Source organism: Caretta caretta, chromosome 3 (assembly GCF_965140235.1).
Source record: "Caretta caretta isolate rCarCar2 chromosome 3, rCarCar1.hap1, whole genome shotgun sequence".
Lineage (NCBI taxonomy): Eukaryota > Metazoa > Chordata > Testudines > Cheloniidae > Caretta > Caretta caretta.
Genome location: NC_134208.1, coordinates 189813358 through 189832142, shown reverse-complemented (window position 1 = coordinate 189832142; position 18785 = coordinate 189813358). Strand labels below are relative to the sequence as shown.

Genomic DNA, 18785 nt, shown 5'->3' with positions numbered 1-18785 from the left:
TAACACAACACATTTCAGAATCCCCCCAAAAGTCAATTCAAGTCTGCTGTATCTGATCTATATGGGTTTATAGAACATTTTACCTTGAATCGAGACATTCCTCTCATCTCCATGCTGGTTACAGCTATATTGTTACTCACCACACTAAGGCTTGGTTAAGCTTGTTGTTTGCATTTACAGGACAGCACCAATGCATGGGATTTCAAAGTGAAATCTGTTAAAAGTGGAAATCTCCAAATCAGCTCATGAACGTTACCATATGCAGAACTCAGTAAATATATCACTGATAAATCACACATTTTTACTACATGTCTATAAAACCATGATTATAATAAATGTCTGCTTAATTAATACATTAGGACCTAAAGCCATTTATTCTCCTCTTATTTGCTATCATTCTCCCTGTCCTGATTTAATAATGCAAAAAGGTTTTTCAGATGCCAAATGATGGAAATAATAAAAATACATTCATCACTGACATTGAAGGCAGACATGCCTGGCAGTGCTTCTGGCATAGCAAATGCAGCCAAATTTCTTAATTGAAAGGCGAGTGATGTTTTACCTAAACATGTTAAAAATCAGGTCTGCAACAATACAAAAAAAAACCCCAAAACCCAATCCTGTAAGATGTATTGGGAACACAGCAATAGAGGCATCCACAGTAACCACTATTACAATAAGGAAAAAAAAAAAGGAAAGGGTGGGGGGAAGCTTTCAAGACAGTTAAATTCATGAGGGCTACAGAGCCTCAAATTGAAATTATCTCACTCTGTGCTGATAAATAAAGTAGCTCTGGTACCTAAATCATGACACTAACTATACGTTTCGATTTTTTTAAGTAGTGATTAGGTGGATACTCAGGGGAACCCACTAGCCTTCACAGAGATAACAGACTCAACTTAATATCAACTTAAAAAGAGACTTGAATTCTAACCAATCTCATGTAATGAATTGCAATTCTATAGCTTTCAGAGGGGAAAAAAAAGATAAAAAAGCGATGTGGCTCCATTCTCTAACTTGCTGTCAGGAAATATAATTTGTGCTCTCGGTGATTCACCTAGCTCATATGCAGCATGCAAATTTATTTCCCTAATAATCAGACCTGGAGATTGCCCAAGAGGATTAATAGCATCATTCCTTATGACCGCCAGGATATTATGCACCTCTGACATGGAAAAATTGTGTTAGTTCTACAGAGAAAACGCAAGGATATTTGTCCTGCTAGACAATATAATAGGCTGGTGCATCATCAGATTACAATGTCATTTCAAAAACCTTGAATACAAATAATGTACAGTGGGGGAAATGTTGGTACAACCTCCCTTAATTCAGTAGCCTTGGATTCACATGTATTTTTTTGCTTGCAGTTTTTTTTCTGTTCTTCCCCTATTACAGTTTGTAGAATATTGCATGCAAAAAACAAAGATATTTTATATTAAAATTATGTCTTTTTGTCGTTCTTAGGTTATTCCTTTGAGAACACCCTATACCGACACTCTGAAAAACAAAGCCCACTGCTCTCAGTTTTACAGAAAGCTAAACACACCAACATCTACATTATACTGAATATCTCTAGGAGAATATGGAGCACGTTTATTGGCACGGTTTCTCAATGTTTCATTCACAAGTCAAAGCAATGTATTTTGCAATCACTGGTATTCTTATAGGGAGAACGTTCATTTTTAAAATCTTTTTAAATGAGTTGGTCAGGAATTTTCTAAAAAAAGAAATGTTTCCTGCTGTACTTTAGACCAAAGAACACTGCCTTCGAGACAAGACAAAATTTCATTATTATGCGCATGGGAGCTATAAGATTAGCTCCTATTGCTGCCCCTAAGGTGGAGCAGCAGGAGGAACCAATGAGATGATGCTAATGTGCATGTTAATAGTATTCTCCTAGAAGAAGTTAGGATAATTAAACATGTACCGTCTCTTTAAGACAGAACTGCACACATTTTCTTCGGATGGGTGTTTACAAGATTTCCAATTTCAGGTCACAGCCATTTCTGAGATTACTTAAGAAAGGGATGGGAATAACTTATCTTATTCATGTATTCAAAGAACCTTATAAATGTGCAAAACATAACAGTTTTAAGGGGCAAAACATGCATCTTATCTTGACAGACCTGCTTTATTACGGGTAGTGTTGTATACTGACCTAATATATTGAATATTTTTAAGCTAATATACCTTGTAGGAAACCAGCCTTTAATGTGATGGATTTTATAGTATCTCATTAGGGTGTGTTTATATAACCTGATACTAAATACATTTCCAGATTCATGTTCCTTATTAAAATCGCAAGCTGTATTGATTTTTAGTTGGAACAGCAACAGAGTCATTTTTACTATTAAAAAAGGCTGTTCAGAAGTTATTTTCACAGATCACAACTGCTGTGACACAAACAGTGCACACATCTCTCCTCTTTCGTTACAGCCTCAATTATATGAATTGTGATGCATTACCCCACCTGCTTCTCCATTGGTGGAACAGTTCTGTTAGATTGTTAAGAATTCCAGGGGCATTTTTTATTCATGGTTTTGTTATTTTGCTTTTAAATATAAATTCAAGACACTCCTCAAAATAGTATTTATATTTTATCTGGTAAAGAAACATGTGTTTTTAAAACCAAAATACCTTAATGCCTCTGCTTTTCAAGTTTCCATTACAAACATGGCAATGTTTACACTAATATACAAAACACAAAAACTTAGCATTCCAAGTGGTATAAAAAATAATGACTTTCACATGCTAATGTCTCCATTTTGTAAACCCATCTTCAAAGGTAAATCTAATGTTAGCAGTAAATAGAAATGCTCCTATATTTCTCTGAGGGATCGGGGGAAATAATGATCTTTGAGGTACAATAAATAGTTTAAACTATTGGAAGGTCCTTGTCAGAAATGAAATGTGAGAATAAAAAGAATAACGAAACTGTTCCCTTTATTGCAAAGTTAGGGCTTTTGGAGGCAACCCAAATTTTAAATGCAAATATTTAGAGAGAAAGAATTACTTCTGAGACAAGCAAATCATAAACTTATTCTTCTTGATTTAATTAACAGTTAGATAGTACAATCTAGTGTTGTTGTTTTTTTATAAAAAAAGACACAGAAGAGTGTGTGTTCATTACATTTCTACATTTTTAAAATCAACCCTTAAGTCTTCAGCAGAGACAAGGGTTGAAATTAAATTGCAACATATAGAAACCAATAGATTTAATATAGCCACTTGTGTGCTTTCCTTTTAACTGCACATGTGAGTTTTGCTATACTAGAGAAGCAGTTTAGGAATCTCAAGTAATTGCTATATTTGGCCTAAGAAATTTTAGGTCTGAATTGGTTCTCAGAAAGGAGAAAATTTTTCCTTTATTTTGCCCGTGGCATGCTATTCATTATTAAACATTAAAGTTGTGTCAATTACTTACTTCCATAGTTGATTATTATCCTGGTTATTCTACCAGCTAATCAACCTTTCTCTAAAACATGTCGAGCAGTGAGTCTTAATAGATGTACAGAATATAATTATTTGTGCAAATTTCTTTTGTTTTCTTTTAACCACAGAAATTGGTTAATTATTTTAATCCACACAACCCCCAAATAAGAGCCTATCTTGATTTACCAATTTATTTTTAATCAATGTTAGCCTGGGTTTTTAAAGTTTACGCTTCAGCCAGTATAAGAGATTACACTGGGAGAAAGAAAAAAAAAGATGCAAGTGTTTCATATACGTGCTTTAAAAAGAGATGAAACTAACCTCCTGGAGAAAGACTTTGTTAGTATTAACAGATTCACAGCTATTCTGTTTGAGGTGCAATTATTTTACCATTATTACACACAAGGCTTTTAACAGAACAGTCATTCCCTCCATTTAAGCAGTGAGTTCTATAATTTATTACATCTCTTTGGTCATCAACTCACTATACAAACAGTTGGTCACCAGTGACCAATTACATTAAGGTTAAGCAACATAACTTTAAATTAGAAATAAGCTAATGTATCTTCATCAAGGGCCTGCTGTGTTTTCACTGCTGTTTATGAGATGATACTAAATGCGGATATGGAGCACGCTCACTGGGACCAATTCCTATCGGCCTGAAAATGGGAAAGTCTTGAGCCTACTCAGGTCCAGAGCTAATTAATGGGATAACATCTGCTTTAAGCATTCTGCTGTAGTAATTTCTATCAACTTCATTGTGAAGGTGCATGGGAAACTAACAGAGAACTAAGTATCTATCCTGAACCACATTAATCTGTAATGGATCTGAAAATGTGAATTTTAATATTGCTGTCATCTTTAGGGGGTTATGAATGGGGGGGGGGATTTTTCTTGTAGATTATATGGATTTTTTCTCCCCCATGGAGAATATCCTAAATTCAATCTGCACATATGGCGTGTGGTTTTGTTCATTTTTTGTTTTGTTTTGTTTTAAAGAAAGGGACACAGCAGTAGATGAAGATGACCATGTGTCTTATCAACAATCAATTTTATACAGGAGGATGTTGAAGTGGTTTTATCGCATTACTTAAAAAAACCCAGCATGAATTGCCAAAGAAAAAAACACGGTACTGTAAAACTGGCTTTGAAAGTGATAAACCCAATTACTTCATTTTATCAGCTTGTGTATAACAAGCACTTGTCTGAAGGACCAGGCACAAATTTATTTAAATTTTTAATTTAAATAAATATAAATTGAATGGAGTAAATAAAATACTACTACTACTACTAAAAATAATCCATGATTACTTAAAAACAAACACACATATCCGAATCCAGAAGTCCCTTCCGCTGAATTTTCTCACTTATTCTGCAATTTGTTAAAAGATTTTAATTACAGTCAACTGTTCAGAGCTATATTTTGCTCCTATGCTTTTCCAGAAAGTCAAAAAATGAGAATGCTCAGGATAAACTGGTTTATTTTTTATGTTACATAGTCAAGCAAACAGGTATGTGCCACCAATGCGTGCGCTTGGAGGGGTCAATAAACAAAAGAAAACGTATTGCTTTCTCTTTATATTAATATTATTGCTTAAGCTACATTTTACTGATTTAATTCTTTCAAGAGACTACATTGGGGAATGAATTGCATGCAAACAAAAAAATGGTCCTCAGAATAATGAAATTACATTAATAGTCGTTCACCTTTACCTAGGAGGTGATGAGTTCAAATGTCAACTCTATGGAATATTTTCTATAATTTGTTTGCCATTGTGCATATTCTATTTATTTGTTTGCTGCTAGGTATTGAAATATTCAGGCTATTGGGAATTAAATGCTTATTTGACTAACAATGCTTATCTGTGAATTAATGGTATAAAACATGGTGTTTTCTAAAAGATTGTCACTCAGTTTTATTTATGGAGATGCTACTCAGACAAGATTCAAGGTCTTTCAAAGAACATTGTTACGTCTCATGCATAGGGGAGAAAAACATTATTTGCATTTTTAACAATCCTATATAATTGTATAAATTATTGAAATGAAATAGTGTCTGCTGTTGTTACACACATACATTATAATTGCACAGTGAAGCAGCATGGTGTATCGCACATGCCGTATACACAGTGGGTTGTTCTGGGGCAGAATTTTGGTTTTGTCTTGCTTTGAATCAATATATGTTACAAAATGCTCATTAGAGCCATTAGGATTTGGGACCAGAAAATAAATTTGGTGTCTACTGTGCATGAGCACATAAATATGGTCAGCTTCATTACTGCAGTAATATTCTGATTTGCTAGTAGGACTGATAGAAGCACCACACTGATAGTACTCCATGCCTCCCTTCTGCTAGCATGCCATAAGGCAATAAGGTTGCAACAAGGGTGAACCCTCAGTTCTGTTGGTCTACCTATCCTGCTGGTGTTATTTGAACCCTTATTTTCCTTAAGGGGACCATCTGATTGTCTTAATGTGTACACAGGGATAATATAATCACATTCGTAGTAAAAAAAGAGCTGCAAAATTAGAGGCTGCTTAATAATAATGTAATGTTATGCTGGAGTGATTGGCAACTGTTGGTCCAATTATACAACTAGTTGTTTCTTAAAATTCAGGGAGAGGAGATGGATATCCAATATGCTGTAAAGTATAAAAGAGCTGGACAGGAAATAAGGTGGGTTGAATTTTTTTTTTAGTGCTTTGATCAAATTAGAACCAGGTTGATGAAAGGAAATGCCTTGGGTTCTCTGCTTGAAGTTTTGTGTGCTACTAAAGGCTCTTGAAATGATCAATTTTGCAGGTCAGTAAGTTTAGACTAGCCTAGTCTTCTATCTATGAAAGAGAGACAGTTTCTGTACTTGATCACTCAGACTTCTGGCCCCTGTGGGACATTAAATTTAGCAGAAATTAAAGGGATGAGGGAGAGGAGACCATCATAGAAACCAGTGGAAGAGCTCTGTGTTGGGGTTCTGTGTTTCAGCTTTCTGCACTGCCTTTGCATTCCGGTACCTTGACTCAGAGATGATAGGGTTGGATAGGAACATGGTGATTGCTTGATGAATCCCCCTACACTAAATGCAGGATTATCATCTACACTGGTCTCTTCAGAGTTTTATCTAATCAACCACTGAATATTTCAGCACCAGCTTTCACTCCCTTGTCTCATTCTGCCCCACCTGCCAAAGCAGTTATTATATAATGGCAGCTGGCTGTTATTATTTACATAGTGTCATAGTTGTGCAACCTGAACAGTACTAGGACTGCTCACTTCCGCTCCACCTTAAGGGGCACCACTCTAAAAAAGGGCTGTAGAGGGTGCAAAGAGGATGTGCGACCATGGTCCTATCCTTGCTTTGCCCCATGCACAAAAAGTGGTCCCAGAGCGATTGTGTCAGCCTGAAACACAGTCCCTCCAGTGCTCCTCATGGGGCAGGGTGACTTTGTGGACTTTAAATCATTGCCATGAGTTGAGGGCAGTACAATCTAGCTCTTAATTTTTCAGGGCTGTGCAAAACCATGCTGAAAGTCTACCGCACTCTAGCAAGCCTTATTTCAAAAGACAAGAACCATGGAAGGTTTGTTGTGAAGTCCTCAATTCAGTCCAGTGCACATCAGCATTTCTGCTACTGGGATGTAGGGTCGAGATAAAAGAGCTCTGAGCACATTCATCTTATTTTTATATAGCATCATTTAGATGCCAAATTGTGAGTGTAACAAGGTTCCTGTGCCTGATTGTATCAGAGACTAGGTAGACAGCTGAAGGAGGCCCAGGTGTTAAAATAACTCTTTCCTTTGCCTGCAGTACAGTACCTGCATGGGAACACTTTTGCTTTGGCATGATTTTCTTCCACAAGGAACACCTCCAGAAAGTACTGGTTCCAGAAATGATATTCCAGGATTGGGAATACTGACAGATTGGTGCAGCAACCTTCACCCAGGTCTCCTGATTCAGTATTGTGTGAAATTACATCAAAATGCAGTGGTGGTTTTTTGTCTTTGGTTTTGGTTCTGTTGCTGTTTTTCTTAGATGCGGAGTATTTGAATAGCTGTCCATTTCTATACCAAAGCAACTTCTTTTGAAGTTGATTGGTGTTCCCCGGTAACAGAAACAGTGCACAGCATCGAAAATGACAAGACATCAGAGTATAATTTCACAAAAAAAGAGGCACGAGACATTATGTGAATAACATTTTTTGAGTTCCAAGATTGGAGTTACAGAAATATTTGCATGATTCATTTGTACGGTAAGATAGTCATATACATTCCAGTGTTAAGCATTCACTAGTGCACATGCTAATAAGGTATAATTTGGCAATATGATAGAGGTCCTTCCTTCCAGTTCTATTATCTGTGAAAGATACAGTCTCTTGCGCCAACTTGGTTGCATATCAGGAGCACTTTGCTCTGCAGCCAAGAAAACAAAGAATGCTCAAGTGCTGGGCCAGCAGAGCTCAAAGTATGGGAAGGAGATGGTGCCGCTTAGGGAAGAATGCACCCTGCTGTCTGACTGAAGATACATTTATATTAGCTGCTAAAATAGCCATCAGCTTGGAGGGCGTAAAAGATCCAAATAGCTTTGGCCTACAGAATGAAAAGGGGAAAAAACTGTCCGCCGAGGTACATGTTGGAGACAGTGCTTTGAGTTACACAAAATATAGCTTTCAGAGGAACAGCCGTGTTAGTCTGTATTCGCAAAAAGAAAAGGAGTACTTGTGGCACCTTAGAGACTAACCAATATAGCTGTGGCATTCATTCCGTGGTGCTCAGGCTGAACACTGTTCTGTTAACTCTACATCTCTGCGAAGGTGCTGTACACTGCACTGGTGAGTTAGCCCCAAAAGTTTATGTTCTTCAGCAGAGATTTCTTTCTCCCATCCAAACAAAGGTGCAGTAGCACTTTCCAGTGGGGTACCCTTTATTTATGCCATATAACAGAAACAAGTTTTCCAGGATTAACTCTCAGCTGCGGCACTTTAAACATGGGCTTTTAACAGCTCTGACCTGGGTTCTGGCTCTAACTGCAGTCCCTCAGGGGATGTTTCGGGGGGGGGGGGGGTCTCATCAAAAATATGAGAAAGGGAATAAAATGAGGATGGAACATTTATTTAAAGTATTTTCCTTAACATTTGATCTTTCTTTCTTTCTTTCTTTCTTTCTTTCTTTCTTTCTTTTTCAGTTAGATCACACGTAATGTGATTCCATGACACCAGTGCTGTGGATGAAATTGAAAACTGTATTCTTCTAAATGTGTTCCTAACATTCCATTTTTTACAAAACTGCCAGGGGCTATTCTGCATTCCCACAACTGCTACAAATGTAACATATTGTTTTGCAATAAAAATTAGCTATAAAAGTGTGAAAAATACCAGAGAGCCAAATGTGAGAAACAAGAGATGGGGGTACGGCTTTAGCACCCTTTTAGTGGACATTTTATTTATTTTTCAAATGGTGCAGACACATTTATAGCTACTGTATTTCAATTATCTCTGATTTCACACATTTTATGCAAATTCCAAACATTTTAATTGCAAATGAGAAGGGAACTTATTTTTAAAAGTGGAGCAACCCAACATTTCAGATTGTTCTTGATTTTAATTCCAAGTTTGTCTACAGCACTAATACAAACTTTTCAGACTGCATTTCTACACTGTGCCTTAAAATTCAGCGCAATTAAAAAAACAAAACAAAAACAAACCAACTACATGGCAATTAGTTTCAATTCCAAAACCTTTTCTTCACCTTTTACAAGCAGTTCAGACTTCCTAAGTAGGAAAGGTTATGAAGTTGCAGTGGTTATTAATGGAACACACATTGTTTCAATAAGAGTTAGTGATTTAATAGTATCCTCCATGACTGATGAAAATGAATCCATTATCCTGTACTACTCTCTCTCTCTCCCTCTCTGACTTCAATATCTTAGGACATGGTGTATTAGCTCAATCCTGGCTTAGCTGTCATTCAATAGAAAATTCTCTAAACAGAATAAACCACAACTCAGCCTTGGCTGGAGGAAACTATCTGCAACACACTGGAGACCCGGCACAAGAGTTGTCCTTTTCCAAGTGATATTTCACAATAGCTCACTCTACAGAATATTGTATAAGGTCGATGGCCTTCAGAGCTGTGCAAAATGTTGCTGACAAAGTCAAAACCAGCAAACCTGTTTGGAGTTTCAGACAAGGCTGGGCCAGTTTTTGAGCAAACGAGGGCCAAGTTGAGGCTTTAGTGGTGGCTTTGAGTGGAAGGATAGACTTATGGCCATGGACTGGATTCAAGAGATCCAACGGTTCAATTAACAGCTCTGTCACACACATCTTCCGTGACCTTGATCAAGTCATCTAAGGTTAGATTCTAATGCCCTTTCTCATACCGTGTAGTAGGTTTTACTCCAAGAGTCATCACGTTGAAGTCAACAGGAATACTCATGGAGTAAGGCGTTACCAAGCAGGGGCGGCTCTACCAATTTTGCCACCCCAAGCAGTTGCTGCCAAATTGCCACAGCTGCAACAGCTGCCACCAAACTGCCGCCGCCCCCGGAAGAGCGGTGGAGCTGCTGCCCAAAAGCCACTGTGATGGGCAGAGCGGTGGAGCTGACGCTGAATCGCCGCCACGGGACACGGACTGCCGCCCCATTCTGAATGCCACCCCAAGCACCTGTTTGGAAGGCTGGGGCCTGGAGCCAGCCCTGTTACCAAGCCAGGCCCAGGGTATCAGAATCAGACCCTTAATCCATCTGTGCTTTCCCCTCCCCCGCAATAAGATGGGGATATTAGTACTTCCCTACCCCACAGGAACATTGCAAAGATAATGTCATTACTGTTGGTGAGGCAGTTGGACTCTGGCGATGAAGGCCACATAAGCAGAAATTATCCACACTTTAATGGGTTTGATCCCCAACCAGGCAAAACAATCTGATTTCAGGTGCTTTTTGCTTTGAGTTTTTGGCTTCTTTTCAAACACATTTTCTGGAGCTGTGACCTTCTAAAAACAGGGGGAAAAAAAGATTTAAAACAAGCCCCTGCAAATGAAAATGTTGGGTTTTGTGCCACCCTGGAGTCCAAATCAGCAAAGTACTTAAATACACATGTAACTTTATGCACATGAGTAGTCCCATTGACTTGCATGGGATTACTCACATGTTCAATGTTTGCAAAAAGAAAAGGAGGACTTGTGGCACCTTAGAGACTAACCAATTTATCTGAGCATAAGCTTTCGTGAGCTACAGCTCACTTCATCGGATGCATCACTTATGCATGCATCAATGTTATGCATGCACTTATGTCCATTGTTGAATCGGGGCCCTAATGGCTGACTACTGCGCATACTATATAAAGATTATGAAAAGTTCTAACTGTTTACCATACTGTACCATGCACATTTTTCTACAAATGGAAACTTCCTAAATTCATTCCCTAAAATGTATTTTAGGTTCTGATAGTTTTTCTCTTTCTCTCCTGTAATTTAAATGTCTAGCGGAAATATTCAAAATGAATGAAACACAACTTTAGTCAAGGTCTCTGAATTTCAAACCAAACATTATCAGAACAGTGACTAGCCCTGTTAATATTCTTTTCATTTGATTAGAGTAATCTGCTGAGATGCTGCCTTATTCTTTATCAGCTACCTTTTAACCAATCAATACTTTAGGGTTATAGTTTTTTTGAAGACAAGATCAATTCTCTAGGCACTGCTGACATTGTATAGTTGCATATTTAATAACTTTTCAGATGATTCAGAACTCTGGCAATGTAAGAATCTGTCCAGAAAAAACACTAAACCTTAAATTTTCAAAGCTGTGTGCAGGGATTTGGCCACCTGACTCCTATTAATGTCAATGAAAATTTAGCTGTAGAAAAGGCAATGTCTTTTCCCTCAGATCATTCCCTCTCTGAAGGGAGCCAGAGAACAGAAGAAAGAAAGAAAAAGAACTTTTCACCATGGATCGAGACCAGTAGGGCCTGCTAAACAATCAGGTTTCAGAGTAGCAGCCGTGTTAATCTGTATTCGCAAAAAGAAAAGGAGTACTTGTGGCCCTTAGAGACTAACCAATTTATTTGAGCATGAGCTTTCGTGAGCTACAGCTCCAAAAGCTTATGCTCAAATAAATTGGTTAGTCTCTAAGGGGCCACAAGTATTCCTTTTCTTTTTGCTGAACAATCAGGGAACATTTGTTTACTAAAATTAGCAAATGTTTCTATGCATCCTGAAGTAGAAAAGTCTATAGAGTTATAGTGGGGAGGGGAGAAATGAGATTTGGTATGTTTGAAATATCATTAAAATATATATTTTTAAATTTTGCTCCACTAAAATTATCTGATTTCTTATGTATTAATTTTGCTGCAAATAAAATTAGTTGTCAGACCTCTGTTTATGGCCTAATTACCTTTTGTGAGGGGGAAAAAAGAGGGGGGATAAAAGAAATAACAACAAAGAATGGATATTTACCTACAGTAATTGTAGTTCTCAGAGCTGTGATGTCCACATGGATTCCCCTCCTGATTCTCAAACACCCAATGTATGCAAGATCAGATTATCAAATTATTTTGGCCAGTATTATTTTGATCTTGTATGGATACCAGATATCTTCACTCCCTGTCCCCACCGGAAGACATAAAGAGTGGAGCAGCCTCAACTGTCCCTCAGTTTCTTCACCAATACAGAATCCCAGAGGAGTAAGACACCACAGTAGTGTGGAAGAAAGGCAGCTCATGGGCACATGGGTGAACACTTTTCAGAAATGATAATTCCATAGCTGACCTATCAGTCCTCATCCTCAGAGGAAACCTGTATACCACCTCCAAAAGTTGAGCTTGGAAACTTAAATTCAGAACCAGGCTACACACTAAAAATCATGGTCTCAACAAAAACAATGAGTCCTTGTGGAACCTTAGAGACTAACACATTTATTAGGGCATAAGCTTTCATGGGCTATAACCCTACAAAAGCTTATGCCCAAATAAATGTGTTAGTCTCTAAAATGCCACAAGCACTCCTCATTGTTGTATAGCTCATTACAACAATTTGTCTTTTGTCCTTAGACTGCAGAGGTGTTAATTGCCCTCTTCATTTTAAGTGGTTTCTTGCATCATGTGTTACTCCCTTATGTTTAACAATCTGTCCCACCTTGTATTTAGCTGTGACACTCTGGTTACCTTTTCTGGACCTGAAGAAGAGCTCTGTGAAACTTGAAACCTTGTCTCTTCCACCAGCAGAAGTTGTTCCAGTAACAGATATTACCTCACCCACCTTGTCTCTCGCATATCATGGGACCAAAAGGGCTAGAACAACAATGCAAACAAAAATGTTTTCTGTTTGCTTGGAGCTGAATACTTAGTCCTAATTAAACAATGACTGCAGGACAGCCCTACCAAAATGGACATCCAGCGTGGAATCCTCTACTAAGGAAAAGTGTCTTGTAAATGTCTGGACTGAGCTCCACATCACTGCCTTCCACATTTCAGAAATGGGGACATTCTCCAAACAAGCAGCAAAGGTTGTCTGGGCTCTCGTGCAATGTGCTCTAAAGTGGTCAGCCTGGTTAGCTCGTAACATATTATTGTATTGCTGGAGATCACATTTGATAATCTCTGTGAGGATATTGCCTGACCCTTGACCTGATCAGCACAGACCACAAACAGTCTAGGTGTGTACCAGAATGATTGTATTCTGTTCAGGTAATATGGCAATGCCCTTACTACAGCAAGTGTATGAAGTTTATTTTCCCCTTGGATTGAGCAAACTTTGAGGAGTAAAACTGGAAGATGAATAAATGGATTCATTTGGAACTTTGAAACAACACTGGGCAGGAATTTGGGATGTGGCCCTGATAGTAACCCAGTCCTCATGAAACACTTAATAAGGGAGACCACCATGAGGCCCTGAATCTACCGTAGCCATCAAGATACCATAACGGCTACTAAAAATACTTTATTGACATGTGGTATAAGGAACAGGTTACTAAGGGCTCAAAGCAGAGACCTATGACCCTGTGAATACTATATTGGGGTACCAAGCAGCAAGGGGCTCCCAAACTGGAGAAAAAAACATGAATAAGGCCCTTAAACAATCCAGAGTGAGAAAATACAGTGTGGCCCTGGACAGGAGGGTGATGTGCAAATATCACTGTTAGATGTACCATTACAGAACCAATAAAAACTCTAGGTTGTTTCAAAGTTAGTAGAAGGACATTGCTTCCCAAAAGAACCTGATCATCTCACACACATGGGGCTCATTTATCATTTGATTCTACTCTACTCATTTGATTCTACTCATTTATCAAGAGTAGAATCAAAATGACAATCACACAAAGAAGAATGAACAAAAACTAACATATATAACATTAGCACAGATGGTGGGGGGCACTATAAGAAGATGTGGGGGAATTTCAGAAGGAGTGTCATTTCCCAATGCAATCAGGCATGTTTGAGGTTTGAGTTTCTATGTTATATGTTGTAAATGTAAGGCTGGTGAGGGACAAAGTGGACGGCCTCTGACAGCCATTTCAATCTCTACCCTCCTTTCCTCTGCTGGGCAGTCAATTTAGAGCTAAAGAATAGCAAGATGAAGAGTTAGTAATGGTCAATGCTGACATTAACATTGGAGAATTTGTCAGTGGCTCATTCTAGGGGCAACTGTTTTGGAAGGTTCTTTCAGTGGGAGATGACGAGATCTGAAGAAGTCCGAGTGAGGGCCAAGAGGAGATAAGCAAAACGTGGAGTGACCATTTCATAGATTGTAAAGCCAGAAGAGACCATTAGATCATTTAGTCAGACATCTTGCATATCACAAGCCATAGAATTTCATCATGAAAGCATGTCGGTATAACTAGGCTCTTATACCATGCCCATTACTATTGTGTCTGAGCAATTCTCGTCTAGCAGGACAGGAGCGAAGCCAATGAGCTTTATCTTGCAGGAGCAGCGAGGAGACCCTGGAGCCAAGGGCATAAGACTGCAGCTGATAGATTCCAATCACACCTCCATGTAGATACATATGCAATGGCCAAAAAACCACCATGTTAGGTTCCCCCATTGTGGATTTTCTTATGCATTCATTAGTCATAAGAGTGGGAAAGAAACCTTGTCTCTGGACCCAAAACCCTGAAGATTCTCTGGAGATTCTGAGGCTCGGCCCCGGCAGATAGCCATTGATGAAGAAAAGTTGTCCCTTTGCATGGGTTCTGCAGCTCTGTCCATATACCCTGGCTAATCCTGCTGACTGGGTCTGAACCTGGGGTTCTTCCTTAAGAGAGATCACCACCGTGAATGTGGAGACAAGGAGAGGGCATTTTCCTAGCTCAGTCAAGCAGTGGCAGCAAGTGGCTCAGCAGTACAAGGGGGGAGGGAGAGGCTGCTGATATCCCTTGCATGTGAAGGTAAGAGAGAGGCAGAAATCTGGACACCATCTGTCTCTGCATGGGCACCATCCATGTTAATACAGCTGAGACTAAGCCATGTCTAAACTGCAGCTCTACCTGACAAATCAAAAGGAACTGAGGCATTAGGAGATGAGTTAAGCTGATCTTAGCTGGAAGTTGCTTTTTGCAGCTCTCCTTGTCTGTAGCACTGCCTGCAAAGAGAGCTGTCTACTTGTAAAATAGAGTCCCCTCCCTACTCCTGCAGGATAAAACCCATTGGCTTCACCCTATCCTGCTAGAGGAGAATTGCTCAGATACTACAGTAATGGGCATGGTATAAGAACCTAGTTATACAGACATGCTTTCATGATGAAATTCTATGGTCTGTGATATACAAGAGTTCTGACTACATATGTATTCATTTCACAAGACGTAAACTAATCTTTCTAGATAGAAAACAAAACAAAACATGTCCCCCAGAAGTGATTCTTATGTAGTTTGAAATCCAGTATTTGTAAACTTACTTTAGTGACCTATGTACAGAGTTTACATAAAACTGAGATCTTTGCAGCCCATTAAAAGTTAATATAATACAAATACTGACAGGCTCTGAGGACAATATTTCTCTAAGGAAAATAATAGTTCCTGAGATTGTGCTTTATTGCCCTAAGCTGAAGGAACTTATTTTCCCAACTACTGTCCTCAGAGACAATCTCATTTTCATCTCATGTGCACCACACTCCCTGAACTCACCAGTATCGGGCTGACTCTGTGGCTCTATCTCCTGACTTCTTGTTGAGAGAGGACCATAGATGTTAGCTCCTCATACAGGAGCCACAGAGGAGGAAGCCAGCAGGTTCCCTCACCCACCCAGGGCATGGACTGCTACCAGAGCAGTCCTTTAATCCTCCAGCATTTGTTTTCCCCTTACTCTCAAAACCAACTTTGCTGATATCAGTTCTCTCTCCAGCTATATGTTTGATGTAAAGAAATGCCCTTCTACTACTGCCTGTTTAGAGTGGAAATAGTACAAGTCAAGTTTTGGTTGTATGATCAGGTATTAACCAAGAAAAAGATCCCAAAGATAAACACACACACACACACACACACACACACAATTTCATCTCTGTTATATTCTGATGAGCAATATCACTTAAAAAAAAAAAACGTTTTTGACAATATTTGTGGGGCAGGGCTCTCTCTAAAAAGCAGCAAAATGATCAATGAAAAATGGCAAGTTTTACCACAAGCCTGTTGATGTTCATGGAGTTAGCAACATATTCTGCCAAACTTCTCAATTTGCCCAAGTTTTCCCATTTTTTGTAATTCAGAAACTGAAAACTTGGGTGCAGTTGGCTGTTGCTAAACTGTAAAAACAAAATTCACTGCAAAAGTTTATCAAAATGCATGCAAACTAAAGCCAGGCATGTTTCTTTCAGATCTAGAAAGGACAGAAAGAAGAAAAAAACATGTGGAAGAAAGGGAAAAAGTCTTGAATGGACATGGTAATTCATAGTGGAACTGCTGCAACAGGATTTCAAAAGTACACTATTTGTCAAGTCCATTTGTTTTAAAAAAGACTTTCAGTGAAATAAAAGAGGTTTAATACTTGACTAAAAGTGACATAGGCAACTTGCAGAGGAATGTAGAATAGTGGAACATTTACTCTCTGCTAAAGCACTGAACTTTTCTCTCGGTGCGGTTTCTTCTTAATTCCTTGCACAACATTTTAAAGCCAATGTTTGCTGCAGAGACAAGATGGTGCCACCGTATGTTCCTACTTCCATCTTTAATGTTGACCTAATAAAAGAAATAATTCTACTTTTGGAGCACAGAAAACAATCATATTAAAGTAACTTAAGCATCTATTAAACAAATTATGAAAACACGTTTCAGGTTCTGGCTTTTACACACAAAAGTGGCTAAATCTGGAGGAATATTGCATATGTTGTCCGTTTTGCATATGTGATGTACAATATTATTTCAGTGGGTCAGCAAAGACTGGATGTCAGTTTATAAAGGAACTTTAGATCTTTCATCTTCAAGGCAATAAAAGTCATGCAGAGCTTATAACAAGCTGCATACTACGGTTTGGTCAAATTAAAGCATAGTAGTATGCCTTTCCAGTTACAGTGAGGTAAATATAAAGGCACTTTCACTGATACTCATGAACCAACACAACTTTTGGTCTAATTACTACATTTTCATTTAATATACTTACTTTATTACTTTTTATCTCAAGTTCAGGTGATGAGACAACCTAATTTTTAATGGAATGTACTCAGATTACATTTAGAAGAATTGAGCAAAGACATGCTGGTTTTGCTGTCCAGATTGCAAACTGCATAGCAAGTATTTTTGTTCGATATGAGAGAGAGCATGAGGGGGGCGGGGGAGGTTTTGTTTTGTTTTTACAATCCACCTTTCCTACCAGAACTCTTTCTTTTTATTGAAAGGCTGTCCCTACATATTCATGATCAAATACAAGAATTCACACATAATACTAGCTCCCCCAAAGTTATCTCTGCCTTGCATTGACATTCCTTTACTAATTGGAATCCAGTTTAATTTTGCTGTTTTCATGAGCTCACTTGCTACTTGAAATTTTGTTGTTTTTTTGGTGGGGGATGGTGGGGGGAGGCGAGAAGGTGGTTTTGTGGTAAAACTGACTTTTTTTTACAACTGCATTTTACGATCCACCAAATGCTGTTTAGTCATGCGATTCCCAAACAGTACTGAACCCGTACTTTAACTAGTGCTCTCCACTTACGCTTAATAGTAGAACCACCAGATGTCCCAGTTTTAAGACACTGTCTCGCCTGCTCTCCCATGAGCAGATCTAATGCTGCATGCCGCGGTCCCTGTTGATTGTCAGAACAGTAATAGCACTGATGAGGGCAGAGTCAAATGACAAGGGAATGAGAGAAAGTAGTAGATCTTCCCAAACAAACCTCTTTAAAGGAGACCCACAGATCCAATACTGACTATGTTTTAAAGGCCATCACTAGGAGTTACAGTTATCCCACAGAACATTTGGATATTTAGCACAGGATGGGTAGATCAATTTTAAAAAGTGCCTTTTTCCTTCCACAATTTTTGCCACATAAACTGAAATCCTCCATTTCCCTTGCAGGTCACATATTCAGTGCTTATTTCACTCTCACTCTATAAGTGTGCTATTGCATGAAAAAGGATTGTACATCTATAGTTCAAAAATCTTATATACACAGAATACAGCATTCTAGATTCAAATATGCAGACTTGGTGCCCAGAATACAGGGCAGCAGTTGTAGAGGATACACAATTCCCTTCTTTCCCATCCTATTCCATTCACTCTGACTCACTCTGATCTGTACTTCTGATGGAAATATGTTCTTATTTTGTCTGCTTCCTTGGACACATCACTTCTGATATGCAAAATCACACAGAAGACAAAAATGCCATGAAAAAGTTGCTTATATTTTGTAGCTGGCATTAAAAACTGTTTTTGGATTGGCTAGTTTATGACAGGCTGTCGGACCTGACATTTCAGGTTGGGATCTCACTGTGGCAGCTTCTTCCAGTTCTCCCTCCTCCTTCAAAAACAGCAGACTAGGAACATGAGAGAAGCACCCCTCTCTGCCTTGCAGTCAGGCCTCCACCACTACCTGCCAGGAGGAAACAGTCTTTATCTGGATGCATTGCTGAATAGCCTGAATTCCCCACTCTGTCTTCTCCCTCTCCAGCATGTCTTCTCCTTCTCCAGCATGTCACCAGCTGGCAGGGAGGCGCTTACCCTGGGCCCCCAAAGAGAAAGGAGAAAAACACATCTGGGGCCTGCACTAAATGCTGGCTCCCTGGCAGCTGGCTGAACTCCCAGCTTGCCTCACTCCCTGGGACAGGTACAGGAAAGAAGAGCACTTTCCTTGCATATGACCAAGAGGAAGACAAGAAACCCTGGGATACAAGGAGGAGATCTGGAAAGAGATCTCCGAGGGCTGCTCCTGCTCGTCTT

General features: G+C 38.9%; 1 protein-coding gene across 46 annotated transcripts in view; it reads right to left on the bottom strand.

Annotated features, from left to right (window-relative positions):
* The window catches only part of LOC125633483 (uncharacterized), a 786124-nt gene that overhangs the window by 200569 nt on the left and 566770 nt on the right, over window positions 1–18785 (bottom strand). For 2 of the 46 annotated variants that reach the window (XR_007355623.2, XM_075127200.1), the window contains exon 8: window positions 141–214. The exons of 43 other annotated variants lie outside the window; for them this stretch is intronic. The gene's annotated coding sequence lies outside the window, so the exon portion shown is untranslated. Of the gene's footprint in view, window positions 1–140; window positions 215–17102; window positions 17653–18785 lie in introns of those variants that run through there. One more of the 46 variants, XR_012667841.1, reaches the window with a different exon arrangement.